Below are 17,300 nucleotides of genomic sequence, written 5' to 3'. Positions count from 1 at the left end.
GCAAGGAGAGACAAGAAAACCTTCCTCAGTGATCAGTGCAAAGAAATAGAGGACACCAATAGAATGGGAAAGACTAGAGATCTCTTCAAGAAAATTAGAGATACCAAGGGAACACTTTATGCAAAGATGGGCACAATAAAGGACAGAAATGGTTTGGACCTAACAGAAGCAGAAGATATTAAGAAGAGGTGGCAAGAAAACAGAGAAGAACTATACAAAAAAGATCGTCATGACCCAGATAATCACAATGGTATGATCACTCACCTAGAGCCAGACATCCTGGAATGTGAAGTCCAGTGGGCCTTAGAAAGCATCACTACAAACAAAGCTAGTGGAGGTGATGGAATTCCAGTTGAGCTATTTCAAATCCTGAAAGATGACATTGTCAAAATGCTGCACTCAATATGTCAGCAAATTTGGAAAACTCAGCAGTGGCCACAGGGCTGGAAAAGGTCAGTTTTCATTCCAATCCTAAAGAAAGGCAATGCCAAAGAATGCATAAACTACCACATAATTGCAGTCATCTCACACGCTAGTAAAGTAATGCTCAAAATTCTCCAAGCCAGGCTTCAATAGTATGTGAACAGTGAAGTTCCAGATGTTCAAGCTGGTTTTAGAAAAGGCAGAGGAACCAGAGATCAAATTGCCAACATTCGCTGGATCATCGAAAAAGCAAGAGAGTTCCAGAAAACATCTATTTCTGCTTTATTGACTATGCCAAAGCCTTTGACTGTGTGGATCTCAACAAACTGTGGAAATTCTGAGAGAGATGGGAATACCAGACCACCTGACCTGCCTCTTGAGAAATCTGTATTCAGGTCAGGAAGCAACAGTAAGAACTGGACATGGAACAACAGACTGGTTCCAAATACGTCAAGACTGTATACCCTGCTTATTTAACTTCTATGCAGAGTACATCATGAGAAATGCTGGGCTGGAAGAAGCACAAGCTGGAATCAAGATTGCTGGGAGAAATATCAATAACCTCAGATATGCAGATGACACCACCCTTATGGCAGAAAGTGAAGAAGAACTAAAGAGCCTTTTGATGAAAGTGAAAGAGGAGAGTGAAAAAGTTGGCTTAAAGCTCAACATTCAGAAATCTAAGATCATGGCATCAGGTCCCATCACTTCATGGCAAATAGATGGGGAAACAATGGAAACAGTGAGAGACTTTATTTTTTGGGCTCCAAAATCACTGCAGATGGTGACTGCAGCCATGAAATTAAAAGGCTGTTGCTCCTTGGAAGAAAAGCTATAACCAACCTAGAAAGCATATTCAAAAGCAGAGACATGATTTGTCTAGTCAAGGCATGGTTTTTCCAGTAGTCATGTATGGATGTGAGAGTTGGACTATAAAGAAAGCTGAGCACCAAACATCTGATGCTTTTGAATTGTGGTGTTGGAGAAGACACTTGAGAGTCCTTTGGACTGCAAGGAGATCCAACCAGTCCATCCTAAAGGAAATCAGTCCTGAATATTCATTGGAAGGACTGATGCTAAAGCTGAAACTTCAATACTTTGGCCACCTGATACAAAGAACTGACTCATCTGAAAAGACCCTGATGCTGGGAAAGATTGAAGGCAGGAGGAGAAGGGGAAGACAGAGGATGAGATGGTTAGATGGCATCACCGAGTCAATGGAGATGAGTTTGAGTAAACTCTGGGAGCTGGTGTTGGACAGGGAGGCCTGGCATACTGCAGTCCATGGGATCGCAAAGAGTCGGACATGACTGAGTGACTGAACTGAACTGAACCAGGGAAGCCCAAGAATACTGGAGTGGTTAGCCTATCCCTTTTCCAGCAGATCTAGAAACCACAGCTATTTTCAGATCACAGCCATATCATGTAGTGCTGTAGGTAATCTCAAAATATCTCTAATTCTTAGCACCACCTTAAAATTATAGTTGTAGATCCATCACTGGAACTATCAACATTTAATAAAAATCACACATATCACATAGAAATTGGTTTTAATATTTAATTGATTTTAATATTTAGATAACTGAATTTTAATATAAATTAGTTTCCCTTGTAATTCTACATATTTTATTTCATACATTTATGAGAAATATTCTGAGGAAAGGCCCATAGACTTCAGATCTATGGCAGACTGGCAGTGGGGTTCACAGCACCGAGAAGGTTAAGAATCCCTGAAGTAGTGAGAAGGTTGAGGGAGGAAGCAGTGCTTTTTTCAGGAAGAGGAAAAGTTTATGCTTTATTTTAAGCATTTCATCTTGATGCTTCAACTTATACGTAATGTTTCTTTAAAAGGAAATGTTGGTAACTATGGAGACTAAATATGTACACAATGGTTTTGTGACGTACAGTGAAATATAGTGAATAATATACAGTCACTATGTTTTGACAGGGATATGTTCATGGGAAGCAAATCTATTGATTAGGCATATTAATAACTCCGTGAATTTCTGAGCCTAACAAAAAGGTATGTCGTGACACCGGATTCTACAGCTCGTTGTGGTATGCTAAAGGCCAAATAAACATGCCTGAAATATGTATTTGCAACCTCTGCTTGTATAAGTAGAAAGCTAATGATCAATGAAGATTAGCCAACATTTACCTTATATCCATGTTAGTGGTTGTAATAGATGCTGGAAATACACAATATGCTAAAATTTTATCAAGCATTAATGGTAGCTGCAGGCGGCTTTGGAAAGAGCACTTGACCAGGAGTACGTAGCCTCAAGTCATAAGCCCAAGTCTGACACTAGTATCTGTGTTACACTGCGCATGTCTGTTATTGGTAAAATGGAGATAATGACTCTTGCTCTAACTTGTCTCCTAAGTTTGCTCTAAGGATATAAATGACAACATCAAATGTCAAGATGTTTAGGAAGGCTTCAAATATGATACATATATTGTTTCATGGAGATAACTGTGAAATATTGATATTATATTTTATGTTATGATTATAGAAACAACAGTGAAATATTTCTTTCCTTGTACTGTAAAATATATTGAATATAAAACCTATTAGGAAAATGGGACTGAAAAATACATCATTAGGTATTAAAACATAAAGGGCAAATATAGCATATGACTATATCAATAACATAGGGGTTAAATTCCTGCAAGACTGAAGACACTGCACAATTGTTATCCTAAGCCACTGTTTGGTTCTATAATAAAATCATTTCCCTACGGTGGGCAGCAAGCTTTCAGATATGACCTGTAGGAACAGTAGCACAAGACAACAATGGATTTACGTATGTGCTATTTAGATTTAGTGGCCTTAAGATCACAAAAAAACACATTTAATTAGCAAAATGCATTCAGTTCTAAAATTTAGATCACTTTCTCCAAATAACCTTGTTCTTCAGAGAAATCATACAAGTGCATGTTGACAAATATTGCAAACAATGGGAAAAAGAGACCAATCTCAGGGTTTTTCAAAAAAAAAAAAAAAAAACTATTCTTTTTAATTATGCTTTTCATTATAACCTAGCAGAGAAGGATTTAAGTATTAGCCTGGGTCTTCCATTATCTAGCTCAATGTTGAAAGTTTATTTCTACAGTAAAATACACCTTTCACATTCTGGATGTTGCCGTATAAATCAAACAAAGAGAGCTCCGTTCCAATTCTCTCCATTACCACAGAAGCATACAAGTTACTCACCAGAACATTCTTCCATTTATAGCTTGAAGTGTTTTTCAACCTCAAGTATGCCTAGAAACATTCTTAAGCCAAGGCTACCGTGATTATATCTATTAGAGTTTTATTCTTTATAAATTATCTAAGCCAAATGGAGTCCAAAATGCTGACCCTTGACTGCCAATTGGAATAATCCCTAACCCTCAATCATTTGCTAAAAGAGACAAATGGGCTAGATTTGAGTTCTGAAACTGCCACCTCTGAATAAAAAGAAAAAAATAGCAAAGCTTAATATGCATCTGGGAAAGACACAGTTAATGGTAGAGAACTGTGGGCTCTAACCTGCTTATGTTCATTGCTTCCCAAGTATAGACGCTTGCACAGAGATACCAAGACATACGTTTATTAACTCACGCAGATGGACCTGAGTGACTAAACATTCTAAAATGAAGAGAAGCAAAACTCAGTCAATTCTCCCTGCATCCTAGATGGTGCACACACACCCACTAAAACACACCCTTGACAAGCATAAAATCTACAAGTCCTTAAACAATTTTGTAGCCATCAATTACAAATTAATGAAACCTGCTGAGGCAGAAGCACAAAGACACACAGTTCAAGATGTAAGCACTGAAGCAAGGCAGATGCCTGATAGAAGGAGTCAGAAGTTCCAAAATGGAAAGGATTGTATTCTGGACACCAAAGCAAACCATCGGTTTCTGTAGCACAGCAAATGATTTGAAAGACCGTTCTCTCTGGCCACCCAAATTTCTAAACATTAAAGCTGAATATTTCCAGTTCTCTATAATGTTGTCCTGATAGTAGACAAAGCTTTGGTCAATGGTTTTGTTCTTGCTGGCTGGCTTCAAGGGCTTTGCTCCCAAAGAAGTACTAAGCATCCTTCCTTTTCCCATACTCTTGGGAAAGGGATGCCCTGTTCACTTCATGTGAGCTTAGATTTATGAGGTGCTGAGAAACAGGAATTTGGAGGTCCTTCAAGTTATCTTCCTAGACTTAACACAGCAGGTGAGGCGACACAGGGTCCTGGCACAGGTTAACACATTTGGGCTAACACATTTGAGCTGTTTGTTACTCTAACCAAGCTGATGCCCCCAATGGAAGCAAGAACAAAGCAACAACTCAAGAAGTCTTCCCCTCACTGTCCCCACCCCCCAAACACAGCCCATCCTTTCTTGTGTCCAGGCTCCCAAGTGCAGAAACTGTAGCCTTGACTGGGGAGAGCGGCACCCCTTTCTCAGCTGCAGGCTGTGTTTGGAAAGGATGGATTTTTCTCAGTATCTGATAAGCCCGAGACATTGTGACTATCACTCTGAGGGTGAGCCACATGGGGTTCAAAAGAAGGAATGCGATTTATAAACAGATACATGAGAGGGGGAAGAGTACACAAAGTCAGGAGAGGAAGGGCACTAATATCAAAGACCATCCTGGATGGACCACTCTCCCTGTGCCTGTAAGAGGCTCCCACGCTATTTTAATTATAAATATTTATATCCATGGAAGAAAATTCAGAAGGATTTATATCTCTGGGGAGAATAGATCAATAGATCTAAGCAAGCCTCCTGTCCAGGCTGACCACTTAACACTGTTATCACCGATTAGGGCGGCTCGGCCCTCAGGGAGGGTGTTGGTTGTCCTCTTGTCCTCTGGAGGTCCACCCCTCTCTTGGCCCCAAGAGGAAATCAATAACAAGACGCAGGGATCGATACTCAGGACATCTGCTTGGCTGCAGTGGCTCACCGTAAGATCAGAGTTTGGTTAGCCCTTGTCTGTCCCGCGAACTCCCATTCTTCCCCCATGGTCCCTCCAGCTTCTCAGATCTGCTCCGGGGGTGAGGGGAGCATCCTGTTTTTGATATTTAACTCATTAACTGAAATTAGCAGAAATGCCTGTGACTCTTCCAAGGAAGGAAAGACAGACTTGGTTATCATTTTCCTCACTTTCCGAAAAGCGAGGAAACTTACCAGACCTTGAGGATTGGGTCATTTCCTGCCCCGTGGCCCGTGGCATGTGTCCTGCTGCAGACCATCCGGCTACCAAGTTCTGTCGGAGCGGCTGGAGCGGGCTGGGTTTCTGTTCCAGGTCTGCCTGCGTCTCCCATGCTTGGTCTGCAGTTGATAGATCCTCTGCTCCTGAAGCATCCAGCTATTGACCCGCCCAGGAAAGAAAGAAAAAAATGGGGGGAAAAATCAATTAATACTAAACGGCTTAACAAAACCCTGCATAGCACAGGCCTGATGCTTACAGGGTAGGAGTTGGTGTGGTCTCAGTGGCAAGTGGTTGTGGGGACAGGCTCAGCCAGCTAGAAAAGCTGATGTTCCAGGGACAGGAAGCCAATATGGTAGGCGTGATCACACATATACGCACACACACACACATACACACAGACACACAGACACATGGCAGCTCGGTCTGACATGCCTTAGTCTGGGAGCAAAGAGGACAGTGCAGGTACATGTTCATTGTGAGCCGGGGGAAGGCAAACCATTCACCGAAACAGAAGGAGGACTGAAATCAAACTGATAGCAATGGTGGGTATTTTTCTATTTTCTGGGTTTTTCTGGGGGGGTGGTTGTGGTGGTGGGTGTAGAAAGAGAGGAGATATTGTTTTGTTCTGAAAAGGTAATACCGTTTACATGTTGCAGGAGTGTCACCCCAGGCATTTCTTTGCGTGTCTCCCTATTACACCGTCACATGCAGAACCACATGAAGCTTTTTTTTAAGGGAGGGGGGCAAGAAAATGGGGGAGCACCATACCTCAGCTGACAGGCCCTTTCTCTTCTGCACGATCTGGCTTTGAAGGCTCAGGATTTTTTTGCATCTCGCTGTTCCAGCTGTAAAGAGTTTACATAGGGAGGGAGCAAGGAAGGATCATGAATGTCAACCAATGAGCAATTAGCATGACAAGACTAAAGTATTGATTCACTAAAGCTCACTGCACGGCTGTAGCCCCAGAGGTAGAGCGGCTCCCCTGTCACTAACTCCAACAGTGCATTTCAGAAGCCTGTAATGTAGGGCTGTAATGTAGAACTACTCTTCTAGCTCCGGCCCCTTCTTGGGTCAGGGGAGGGTGGCACCCTCTTGTTGCTCAGCTGTAGCTTTTGAGGGTCTCCATTCCTGGGCAGAAAGCAGAGGGTAACATAAAAGATGGAAAGATTCTGGTTGTCCTATTTCATTCATTTTTAAAAATACAGCTCCTTCCTGATGGCACCAGGCAGTTCTATGTATTGATTGGAGAAGGGCGAGGGCGAAATCCTGGCCTGACAGCTGGGGCTGGAACTAGTGTGGTTCACCACTCTACATGGCCAGGGGCAAACTGCCTTCTGTAGTATCAGCTTCTAGGCCAATCCAGACACATACTTTCTGAGCACATTGGATTCAGTTTAGACACTAAGCATCAAAATAGGAGGGGAAAAGGTGCTATTTCACTAAAGAAGCACCCTTATTCCTAGGTGTAAGACTATGGAAATGGCAACCCACTCCAGCATTCTTGCCTGGGAAATCCAATGGGCCCAGAAGCCTGGTGGGCTACAGTCCATGGGAAGGCTATAATGCACCAAAAGAGAAAATGGTGGAGCCTAGGACTTGGCAGATCTGGTGATTAGATAACACTAGCCTGGTGAGGCATGACCCTGTAAGGTTCTCCATTCTCCACTGATTCTTTCTCTTGTTGTTTAGTTGCTAATTTGTGTCTGACTCTTTTGCAACCCCCATGGATTGTAGCCTGCCAGGCTCCTCTCCATGGGACTTCCAGGCAGGAACACTGGATTGTGTTGCCATTTCCTTCTTCAGGAGATCTTTCTGATCCAGGGATCAAACCCGCATCTCCTGCATTGGCAGGCAAATTCTTTACCACTGAGGAGGGAAGCCTCCTCTTGTTATTCTCAACCATATTCATGTTAACCTTCCTTCTACTTTTCCCCCTATCCATTCCATGCCTTCCCTAAATTCACTTCTTAAATTGCTTTTCCAATTTTTTTCATACTCTTCTTTAAATATCCACTAGGAGCCCATCTCTTCCAGGAAGTCTTCCAAATAGTGGGGATCATATAGTCCTGTGTGAGCTTCTAATATGTGCCCAGAACTTCTCTATCATGATGAACAGTACAGCTAGAGTCTCTGTGCTCAAAGAACTTATAGCCTACTGAATCAATGAGCTACGCATTGACAACAAAACTATCTGTCTATCCTCCACCCTCCATCACCTATCCATCCTCTATCCACTTGTCGATTCATTCAATCTGTGTTTATTGAGAATTTCCTATTGTCAGGAATTCTTCTTTGCTGAAAACACAATGGTGTGGCAGAGACTTGTGCATATGTGCGTGCTCAGTTGCTTAGTCGTGTCCAACTCTTTTCGATTCCATGGACTGTAGCCCACCAGACTCCTCTGTCCATGTGACTTCCCAGGCAAGAATACTGGAGTAAATCGCCAGTTCCTCCTCCAGGGGATCTTCCTGATCCAGGGATCAAACTCGTATCTCCTGTATTGGCTGGTGGATTCTTTACCCCTGCACCACCTGGGAAGCCCGGAAGAAACTTGAGTGCCTGCTAATAACCATTTTCTCCTCTTCTTTCTGAATACATAGGTAATCTTTTATTTCCCAGCTCTTCTGACTGAGTTCCACCCAGTGGAATGTGGGTGGATATGATGCATGCCTGGCCTGGCTCATAAAAATCTCCCACATGACCCTTTATTCTCTTTTCCTTCCACCGTGACTTTGATGGCAACAGGTTGAGATCTAAAGGGTGAGTGAACTAAGGGAACATGAAGGTGTTAACAGAAATGGGGAAGAGAACGTGCAGAGTTGCTGTTGTAAGATGGAGTGAGGTACATTCTAGGAATGGAAAGAACACTAGTGTAAGTAGAACACAGAGAATGAGAAGGGATATGGTGCAATGTGAGGATGGGGAAGCAGGGGCTTCCATTCAGGGGCTTGTAGGTTATGGATTTTAGTTTCCACCCTAAGATCATTAGGAAGCAGTTCCAGTTTTAAGTAAGACTGATAACAAAATCATATCTGTATGTTGAAAAGTTCTCTCTGGCTGCAGCATGAAGAATGAATTGATAGCTCCATTTCCAGCCATATGGTGGAACAGATACTCAAAAAAGTTTCCACCAAAAAATGTTAAGATGTTCCAAATAAAATAGAACATACATTCTTTTAAACAAGTGGCTAAGGGGAATTCCTTGGCGGTCCAGTGGTTGGAACTCAGTTCTTTCACCACTGGGGCCCAGGTTGGATCCCTGGTCAAGGAACTAAGGTCCTGCAAGCTGCATAGCATGACCAAAAATAGGGCTAAGCTTGCAAGTACAGAACCCTTCAAGTTCCAGATACAATGCTGCTGCTGCTACTGCTAAGTCGCTTCAGTCGTGTCTGACTCTGTGCGACCCCCAAACGGCAGCCCACCAGGCTCCCCCATCCCTGGGATTCTCCAGGCAAGAACACTGGAGCTGGCTGCCATTTCCTTCTCCAATGCATGAAAGGGAAAAGTGAAAGTGAAGTCGCTCAGTCATGTCCGACTCTTAGCGACCCCAAGGACTGCAGCCTACGAGGCTCCTCCGTCCATGGGATTTTCCAGGCAAGAGTACTGGAGTGGGTTGCCGTTTCCTTCTCCCCAGATACAATGAGGGAACTGAAATGAGAAGAGTGAGCCATGGAACATGTATCTGCGTTGAAAAGCACTGCCCAGTTTCAGTGATCACAGGGATTAGTTTTAAACCCCTACACAGGGACAGGGCCCATGAAAGTTAAGAATTTGGAACTGATCATCCCGACGTAAAACCGTGACCTTTAAAAGGATGGCCTAGGGAAAATAAACCCATATGTTGTCTTTTCTTGGCCCAAGGGTGGGAAAAAAGTCTCCCCTGAGAATCTGTGACTATGCTTTACAGGCTTAGAAATTTAAGAATTAAAATCAAACTTGGTCTCAAGCTACTAATATCCCCGTGACATTTGGCAGGAGCAAATCCAAAAAAAATGCTCCAGAGAGCCACAGCTTCATATAGGTCACCTAGGTTTCTTGTAGAGAATGCCCTGTCAAAGATGTACCAACGTGTTATAAAACTAAAAGCCATGAGTAAGAAGTAGGCAAAGCAAACAGCAGATTTAGACCACTGAGAACTTCAGAACTCCGGGTGACAGGACAACCTGGACTGCAAAAGAAGTATATTGAAAGTGATTACAGACATAAAAGAAGGTATCAAAATCATACAAAAAAATAGCAAGACATTATGAAAAAAAGAGAGTGAACTGGAGAGGGATAAGAATAATGCATCGGGATCAAGAGTGATTCTCTAACCAAATGTTCAGGACTCTTGGTGCATATCAGGATTTAGGAAGCAGTCATCTTTATCTTTTCTCTCTTTATGTTAAATATGTTATTTATATAGGACAAACCTCTCAGTTGCTTTGTTAGTGACATCTAAAACGTAAGGGCATAATGAATGCCCCAAAGCCAGGAAGCATTTTCCATATTTGAAACTGATGGTCAGCTCATAAGACATTCTCTGTTATGATTGCTGAAATGTCTCATAAAAGAAAATATTAATATCATCTCAGTGTGATTCCTTTGCTTCTTTGCACTCTTCAGTTCAGTGTTCTCTTTCCAGCTGGGCACAAATTGAGGACACTGGCCTTTTCAATGGTGGTCAAAGAGCCATAAGGGGAGGGAGGTGGCAAGCATCAAAGGAAAGCTCAAAATAAGGAAAGCTCATTATTTTACAAGAAACTTTTTTATTGCTACTGTTTCAAAAATTATTTCTATGCCTCACAAAAGAACTAGGAATAAGCAATGTGGTAACATCAAGAGGTTATCAGGTCAATTTGAGCTGCTGCTCTGGAGGGACCAATGTTGCTTCACAGATCCCAAGAAGTTCCTTTATGGACACAGGCTTGATCTACAATAAGGGTTTTTGGTAGTGGAGAGATGTATATGGAACTAGACAATTCCTGATGCAAAGAATTGACTCACTGGAAAAGACCCTGATGCTGGGAAAGATTGAAGGCAGGAGGAGAAGGGGACGACAGAGGATGACATGGTTGGATGGCATCACAGACTTGATGGACACGAGCTTGAGCAAGCTCCAGGAGTTGGTGATGGATAGGGAAGCCTGGCGTGCTGCAGTCCATGGGGTCACAGAGTCGGACACTACTGAGCAACTGAACTGAACTGAGACCATTCCAAGCATGAGGAATCAGGTCAATTTCACTCACCTCTATCTCCTGAGACAATGATCATCATCACTATCATCATTACCTTTTATTGAAGTTTAGCTACCTGCTAGACAACATGTTATTTGATTTACCATCAGAAAGCCTCTGCAGAGTGGGCATTAATATCCCCATTAATATCCCCTGATGACAGATACAAAAAATGAAATCATCCAAATGTTCTCATATTATATTAGAACCAGCATAAGATAAATGCCCTTAGCCTTTCCTTAGCTGGTTTAGATAGGGCAAAGTCATTTATGGGATCCTCAAGAGGCTCAGTGGTAAAGAATCTGCCTGCCAATGCAGGAGATGCAGGAGACATGGGTTTGATCCCTGGGCTGGGAGGATCCCCTGGAGGAGGAAATGGAAACCTACTCCACTATTCTTGCCTAGGAAAACCTATGGACAGAGGAGCCTGGCAGGCTACAGACCAGGGAGGGTCACAAAGAGTTGGAGACAACTGAGTGATTGAGCATGCATGTAAAGTCACTCATGGCCCTAAGAAGGAAAGGGGCTGATAGGGAATTTCTTTCTTCATGCACTTTCAGAGAAAATTGTGTTCTGAGCAGCCAAAATAAAGACAATTGAACTCAATAATATTTGTCTTTCACCTTCTCGCAAATGCACATTTACCCCAGTTGGAGAGAGATACTTGGAAAATAATGATTTACAGAATTTGGTGTATTGCTGGAGGTGCTTTCAATCAGCTATGTATCATATAGATGGGCAGTATCAAACTGTAAGTGCCTCTCCTTTCTGTTCACTCTCAGTTTCTGTATGTTCCTTTTTTAAGTTTATTTGTTTGTTTTTGATTGTTCTTGGTCTTTGGTGCTGCTCGCAGGCTTTTCTCTAGTTGTAGCGAGTGGGGGCTACCTTCTCCTTGTGGTGCACGAGCTTCTAGTTGCATTGGCTTCTGTTATTGCAGAGCATGGGCTTCTCTAGGAGAGCCTGCTCCAAAGATGCGGCACAAGGGCTTAGTTACCGCATAGCATGTGGGATCTTCCTGGACAGGGATTAAACCCATATCCCCTGAATTGGCAGGCAGATTCTTAACGACTGGACCACCAGGGAAGTCCTGTATGTTCTTTAAAAGAGTGGCTATTTATCCCTGTATTTGCTTCTTGCATTTTGCTCTCTCCTCTGTCTGTGTCTTATCCCCTATGCTCTTATTCCTGACCCCTCTCCACAGATTTTCTTTAACATTGTATGTGGATAAATCACACATACACATGTGCATATTATGAATCTGTACAATCTAGAGTACAACTTGGTTTTTATTAGAACCTTTTCTAAGAGATGAATCCTAATGATATTCCCATCATCACGTAATTAGTAGATTTGGGCTGGAAGCATGGTGGCTCTTAGGTCAAGGAGTAAATAGCCAGTGATTACAGAATACAGTAAAGAAAGGCTGGAGGAACAGTTTATCAATAGCTATAACAAATCATAGAGTTCCTGTTAATAGTTTATACAACTGGAATTATCTCAGTACATGATTTGAGGTTTTCAGTCTTTATGGTGTTCTTTCTGATACCAAAGCAAAGTTTACGTAAGAGACAATGCCTTATTTTACAATCTCTTGGTACTAGTACATTTTGAGCCCACAAGCCCTATTTCAAGTGAATGTTTATATATAATGTCTATTATCACTGTCTTTATATATATAGCAGCATCTCGTGTTCATAGATATTGTGGTTTTAAAGATTTGTCCTCTCATCTGTTTAATTTTTTTGCCCTAGTTAAAGAGGAGGACTCATACTTACAAAGGACTATTTGCGTTTTTTTTTTTTTTGCTTGCAGCTTGAATTAGCCCATTGTCTCACCAAATAGTTATAACCAGTTCCTATTGATAGCAAGAGATGCTTTATAGTTAAAGATTTTTTTACCTATTAAAAGAGGTTTCTGGATATCAGGCCTTAAAATCCTATCTCCATTTCTTCTTGAAGGGAAAATCAGAAAGAAAGCATTTTGAAATTATGCCTTGCACATAATAGGAATTCAATCAATATTGATTTCTTCAGTTTTCAAAGCAATATTTTGATTCAAGTTGTACTGGAGGGATAAACACAAATGGCATTTGTGTTTATTGTGTGCTCAGTAATGGAAAAATGATGTTTGCACAATACCCAACAAAGCATCACATGCACCAAAATAAATTTCAGATAAAATAAAAATATACAAATAAAACCACAAAATTACTAGAAGAAAGGAGAGAATTAAAAAGGATAATATTGGAGTGAGAGAAGTCCTTGCAAAATATGAGACAAAACCCAGAAGTCATAATGCTGCTGCTGCTGCTAAGTTGCGTCAGTCGTGTCCAACTTTGTGCGACCCCATAGACGGAAGCCCACCAGGCTCCTCTGTCCCTGGGATTCTCCAGGCAAGAACACTGGAGTGGGTTGCCATTTCCTTCTCCAATGCATGAAAGTGAAAAGTGAAAGTGAAGTCACTCAGTCATGTCCGACTCTTAGCAGCCCCATGGACTAAAGCCTAGCAGGCTCCTCTGTCCATGGGATTTTCCAGGCAAGAGTACTGGAGTGGGGTGCCATCGCCTCATTCAAAACTTCATTATAATAAACATAAAACAAATTTCTATGTGGCAAAAATCATCATAATCAAAGTAAAAAGAGAGATGAAACATTGGAAGTTTCTATAATTAATATCATAAACAAGTTGCCAATTTCTATAATATATAAAGACCTGCTACAAATCAATATACAAAAGTTTAATAACCTAATGAAAAACAAGCAAGTAGTTCATCATTTCAGTTCAGTTTAGTTCAGTCACTCAGTCGTGTCCGACTCTTTGTGACCCCATGAATTGCAGCACGCCAGGCCTCCCTGCTAAGTCACTTCAGTTGTGTCCGACCCTGTGCGGACAGGCTTCGCCGTCCCTGGGATTCTCAAGGCAAGAACACTGGAGTGGGTCCATCACCAACTCCCGGAGTTCACTCAGACTCACGTCCATCGAGTCAGTGATGCCATCCAGCCACCTCATCCTCTGTCGTCCCCTTCTCCTCCTGCCCCCCAATCCCTCCCAGCATCAGAGTCTTTTCCAATGAGTCAATTCTTCGCATGAGGTGGCCAATTTCAGTACCTCCAATGAGGTACTGGAATTTCAGCTTTAGCATCATTCCTTCCAAAGAAATCCCAGGGCTGATCTCCTTCAGAATGGACTGGTTGGATCTCCTTGCAGTCCAAGGGACTCTCAAGAGTCTTCTCCAACACCACAGTTCAAAAGCATCAATTCTTCGGCACTCAGCTTTCTTCACAGTCCAACTCTCACATCCATACATGACCACTGGAAAAACCATAGCCTTGACTAGATGGACCTTTGTTGGCAAAGTAATGTCTCTGCTTTTAAATATGCTATCTAGGTTGGTCATAACTTTTTTTCCAAGAAGTAATTTCATGGCTGCAGTCACCATCTGCAGTGATTTTGGAGCCCCCCAAAATAAAGTTTGACACTGTTTCCACTGTTTCCCCATCTATTTCCCATGAAGTGATGGGACCAGATGCCATGATCTTCATTTTCTGAATGTTGAGCTTTAAGCCAACTTTTTCACTCTCCTCTTTCACCTTCATCAAAAGGCTTTTTAGTTCCTCTTCACTTTCTGCCATAAGGGTGGTGTCATCTGCATATCTGAGGTTATTCATATTTCTCCCAGCAGTCTTGATTCCAGCTTGTGCTTCTTCCAGCCCAGCGTTTCTCATGATGTACTCTGCATAGAAGTTAAATAAGCAGGGTGACAATATACAGTCTTGACGTACTCCTTTTCCTATTTGGAACCAGTCTGTTGTTCCATGTCCAGTTCTAACTGTTGCTTCCTGACCTGCATATAGGTTTCTCAAGAGGCAGGTCAGGTGGTCTGGTATTCCCGTCTCTTTCAGAATTTTCCACAGTTTCTTGTGATCCACACAGTCAAAGCCTTTGGCATAGTCAATAAAGCAGAAATAGATGTTTTTCTAGAACTCTCTAGCTTTTTCGATGATCTAGCGGATGTTGGCAATTTGATCTCTGGTTCCTCTGCCTCTTCTAAAACCAGCTTGAACATCAGGAAGTTCCTGGTTCATGTATTGCTGAAGCCTGGCTTGGAGAATTTTGAGCATTACTTTACTAGTGTGTGAGATGAATGCAATTGTGTGGTAGTTTGAGCATTCTTTGGCATTGCCTTTCTTTGGGATTGGAATGAAAACTGACCTTTTCCAGTCCTGTGGCCACTGCTGAGTTTTCCAAATCTGCTGACATATTGAGTACAGCCCTTTCACGGCATCATCTTTCAGGATTTGAAATAGCTCAACTGGAATTCCATCACCTCCACTAGCTTTGTTTGTAGTGATGCTTTCTAAGGCCCACTTGACTTTGCATTCCAGGATGTCTGGCTCTAGTGATCACACCATTGTAATTATCTGGGTCATGAAGATCTTTTTTGTACAGTTCTTCTGTGTATTCTTGCCATCTCTTCTTAATATCTTCTGCTTCTGTTAGGTCCATATCATTTCTGTTCTTTATCAAGCCCATCTTTGCATGAAATGTTCCCTTGGTATCTCTAATTTTCTTGAAGAGATCTCTAGTCTTTCCCATTCTGTTGTTTTCCTCTATTTCTTTGCATTGATCGCTGAGGAAGGCTTTCTTATCTCTTCTTGCTATTCTATGGAACTCTGCATTCAGATGCTTATATCTTTCCTTTTCTCCTTTGCTTTTCACTTCTCTTCTTTTCACAGCTATTTGTAAGGCCTCCTCAGACAGCCATTTTGCTTTTTTGCATTTCTTTTCCATGGAGATGATCTTGATCCCTGTCTCCTGTACAATGTCACAAACCTCCATCCATAGTTCATCAGGCGCTCTAGGAAACACAATTTCACTGAAAGCAAGAGAAATGCAAATTAAATCCTCACTGTGACACCATTTTATATTTAATATATTGGCAAAACTCCCAAATTATTGACAAAATAATTTACTGGTGAAGATGTGGCAAAGCAAACTTTTTCAGATATTGCTGATGGGGGTAGAAACCAGCACCAAACTCCATGGGATGCAATTTTCCAGGATACATTAAAATTACATGTACATACCCTTTGGCCTAGCTAGTTCAGCTCTATAATTTATCCTACCGATATACCTGTACACACATGGAAGACAGCACATGTAAAACGCTATGCATTGCAGTTTTGTAATAGTAAAGGACTAGAAACTACCTAAATGTCTCTCAGGAGGAGACTAGTTAAATACATAATGGTTTATCTGACAACAGGATGTCATGAAGCTGTAGAAATGACTGATGACTCTCCTACATTGAAATTCCTTCTCTGTATCCATTTCAGGAAAATAAAATAGATAGCAGGAGAAGTCCAGAAAACCCATAAATACCCATAAACACGATGTTAAAAAAAAGTGCAGAGCAGGGTATACAGCATGTTATTTGTGTAAAAATGGGGAGGGCTGTATATGCATACAGGTGTTTGCTTGTATGGGCTTCCCAGGGGGCGCTAGTGGTAAAGAACCCACCTGCCAGTGCAGGAGCCCTGAGAGACAAGGGTATGATCCCTGGGTCCAGAAAATCCCCAGGAGGAGGGCATGGCAACACACTCCAGTATTGTTGCCTGAAGAAGCCCACGGATAGAGGAGCCTGGAGGGCTACAGTGCATAGGGTCGCAAAGAGTTGGAGATGACTAAAGCGACTTAACACACGTGCACATTTGCTTGTATATGCATACAATAACTCTAGAAGGACACACAAAAACTGGAAAGCGTGGACTGCCATTGAATAAAGTTACTGCGTAGGTGGGAGACACAGAACAGAAGAATTTTCACTGTGTACCTTTTGTACTTCTAATAGTAATTCCATATTTTAAAAGTTAACTAATTGTTAAAAAAATCTCATACATAGGCATGTCCATAACTACACATACACACACGCACAGAACAAACTTCATTTGCTATCAGACTTCAGATCTAAAAAGATAAATAAATTCCCAGCATGCTAGCTTCTTGGCAAGGCTACTGGGCCTTGGGAATTTATGACACACATGCTATAATTAGGGTTAGGTGGGATTCATCAGCAAGCAGGATGGCCGAGTGGTTAAGGTGTTGGACTTAAGATCCAATGGGCTAGTGCCTTGTGGGTTCGAATCCCACTCTCAGTAGATTCAGTTTTGGGAACTCCCTGGTGGGTCCTGTGGCTAAGATGCCGCACTCCCAATGCAGGGGTCCTGGGTTCCGTCCCTGGTCAAGAAATTAGATTCCACATGCCCCAACTAAGATCCCAAATGCCACAATGAAGATCCAGTGCACTCAAACAAATAAATATTTGGGCTTCCCAGGTGGTGCTAGTGGTAAAGAACCCACCTGCCAATGCAGGAGATGTAAGAGACATGGGTTTGATCCCTGGGTTGAAAAGATCCCCTGGAGAAAGAAATGGCAACTCACTCTAGTATTCTTACCTGGAGAAT

The 17,300-nt window shown here is 42.1% G+C and overlaps 1 non-coding gene across 1 annotated transcript; it reads left to right on the top strand.

Annotated features, from left to right (window-relative positions):
- The first annotated feature begins 16,913 nt into the window (after positions 1–16,913).
- Positions 16,914–16,994, top strand: TRNAL-UAA (transfer RNA leucine (anticodon UAA)). Its single transcript has one exon. It is a non-coding gene; the product is annotated as a tRNA-Leu (tRNA).
- The last annotated feature ends 306 nt before the right edge of the window (positions 16,995–17,300 follow it).

The sequence above is a fragment of the Bos taurus genome, chromosome 18 (assembly GCF_002263795.3).
Source record: "Bos taurus isolate L1 Dominette 01449 registration number 42190680 breed Hereford chromosome 18, ARS-UCD2.0, whole genome shotgun sequence".
Taxonomy (NCBI): domain Eukaryota; kingdom Metazoa; phylum Chordata; class Mammalia; order Artiodactyla; family Bovidae; genus Bos; species Bos taurus.
This window is presented reverse-complemented; position numbering and strand designations above follow the sequence as displayed.